This window comes from Amblyomma mixtum, chromosome 3 (assembly GCF_055824585.1).
Source record: "Amblyomma mixtum isolate Tamu chromosome 3, ASM5582458v1, whole genome shotgun sequence".
Classification (NCBI taxonomy): Eukaryota; Metazoa; Arthropoda; class Arachnida; order Ixodida; family Ixodidae; genus Amblyomma; species Amblyomma mixtum.
Genome location: NC_143014.1, coordinates 75,546,664 through 75,549,113, shown reverse-complemented (window position 1 = coordinate 75,549,113; position 2,450 = coordinate 75,546,664). Strand labels below are relative to the sequence as shown.

The 2,450-nt window shown below is 46.4% G+C and overlaps 1 long non-coding RNA gene across 1 annotated transcript; it reads left to right on the top strand.

Annotated features, from left to right (window-relative positions):
* The first annotated feature begins 949 nt into the window (after positions 1 to 949).
* LOC149350634 (uncharacterized) lies at positions 950 to 2,196 on the top strand. The gene is made up of 2 exons (XR_016289463.1): positions 950 to 1,082; positions 1,866 to 2,196. It is a non-coding gene; the product is annotated as an uncharacterized LOC149350634 (long non-coding RNA).
* The last annotated feature ends 254 nt before the right edge of the window (positions 2,197 to 2,450 follow it).

Sequence of the window (2,450 nt, the reverse complement as noted above, 5' to 3'; positions counted from 1 at the left end):
ATGTTTATACTTATAAAAGAGGCGCTTCTTCGAAATGGTGACACGCCTCTCATGCGCGAGGAAATGAAAGGAACTGCGTCATGGTTCAGCTGCGACAGAAATCTCCAGAGATCACATTAGGGACAAGCTCTCTATGTAGCCGGTCTCACGAAAGTGCTTCGAGCAGAGTACGCTTGCTTTGGTCGGCTTGAATTCTTCGTCAAAGCAGCGAGCGCTTGCGCTGCGAGCGTATGATCTTGCGGAAAACAGTGGAAGACGATACAGTCGCGGGCGTAGTTGTTCGTGGACACGAAATCAGAGTAGTACCTCGTGTTGAATCTGATTCTCAAGGTCGGCTGACACGCTTTGTACGTCACAACGCACGCAGTACGAGGAACAACGCATGCAGCACGAGAAACAACGCGCGCTGAAAGCTCTCTTGGGTGCGCCGAAGTATCCCCGGCTCCTCAATGTGTGTCACGTTGGCCGACATGGACGAGGTTTCCCTCTCCGCTGTTCTCCTCTCCTGCGGTCGCGCGGGGAGCGGGAGATTTAAACATCGCATTTTTAATTGGTGATTGCGCCACTGTTTTGGCCAAAATCGAAAAAATAATTTCACAGACGTGATCAGCAATGACACTACTTCAAAACCCTAAAAAATTAGCTGATTCGAAAACCGCCCCAGTATCCCTTTAAGGCTTTCGCCTCACCGCACTTTAGGTCAACAAAGTTGCCCCTGAATTTTTATGTTTATTTGCTTGTGTTTTCTCTTCTTGTTATGCTATTTATATGTACATCTGGCTTGACCCACTCCTGTATGAACCTGAAGAATCCTCACAGTATTACTGAATAGTGAAAAATAATAGTATTCGTCCATGGGCCATTTTAGTATTAGTCGTTTATCCTTCGTGTCTACCTCATGAAGCAACGCTGATCTCGTTTGGCCCTGTTTTCTTTTCAGCATATTCCTGCTGTGCGAGCGTGGAGGACGTTGCAGTTCACTCTGGCAGGCTTCCACCCTTCCACAGGAGACTTTGTTCGCTACCGAGGAGAGGGCGCTCATTGGATACCAACGGGACGGGTACATGGCGAAGGCGCAGATGGTGAGATGAGAGACAAGATTCTGTGATGGCGGAGGGACTGCCACCATTTTCAGATACCGATTGAAGCACTGTCCATATGAGGTGTGCGACTGTAAATTCCCGGAAATTTGTTTCAGGATTGGTACGTTTAGAAATAAAACTACAACGCATCAAATTAACCGTAACGGCTTCACCGGCAGACACTATAAAAAGTTATATATTTGAATATCTATAAAATGTGTAGTCAAAGACAGTGATTTCTTATAACTTTGCAACAGTGAAGAAACTATGACTTAGAAGGCACGAACTGACGAGGACGATGCGATTGTTCCTTATATGTCATTGTTTCCACTGTGCTGAAGTATCATAATAATGCACCAACTACCTCAGCTATCCACCCTGGTAATGAATTATTTCATCCCCTGAGAACCTCCAATTTTCACTCCCTAGAATGTATCATAAGCCGCCGAAGTCGCTGTAAACGAAGCATAACACTCGTAAATCTGTTCTAATTTTTGCTGAGACTGGCTTCGACCAGTGTAATTTCGACCATGCCTACGGTGCAAGACAGGAACTCAGAGAATCATCATCCATTCTTGCTTCGTATTATAGGGTTTGTAAGCTGATTGTGCAGCAGACAAATAATTATTTGATTTGGCTGTGAAGGAAACGCCTTTTGCCCTTGTGATTTATTCCGTGAAAAGGGAAGCAGCAGCTTTAAGGAGCAAGAGTTCTAAAAGCTGCGCTCCTCGGCATTTCTGTCCTCCATACAATTGTCACTTTCTCTGCGCTTCTATTTTGCAGGTTCTGCACGTGAGCAGCACTTTCTGCGACTTGGACAACATTGCCATGGAGCAGACACCGGCCTCCGACCTGCCCTCGATGGAACTCACTTTTTGGGAGGAACGCTCTCCCGCAATAAAGGAGGTCGCTGCGCGCATAGTTCAGTCCCACGGCTGCTGTTGTCGTTTAGGTTTGAGCTAGACCGGATCCACTAGATTTAGCCGCTTCGTGGTTCCGCCCTGTGAAGCTGCGATGGCCACGACGGTCGCCTTGGCAGATTACTTTTGCCGAGGAGCCTCAAGGCTTCTCTGGACATCCGAGGCATCGGCTCGCTAGAAGGGGCCCTGCTGGAAAGCCACGTCGTCTGCGACATGTGGCCAGCAGAAGCCATCGCAGTCTGCAGAGCAGCCACTGGAGCGGCTTGATTTTTGTAAATACTTTGATTCTGTATAATGTATATTGTTCAAAAGTGTTTTACATATGCTATTTATATTCCTTAAATACATTGTGCTTAATAAATACAACTGCGTATGCATGATTTGCGTCTGTTTGTAGTAACGAGCATTTTATCTTCAGCTTTCCAGCTCTCCATCTTTCATTTTTTTT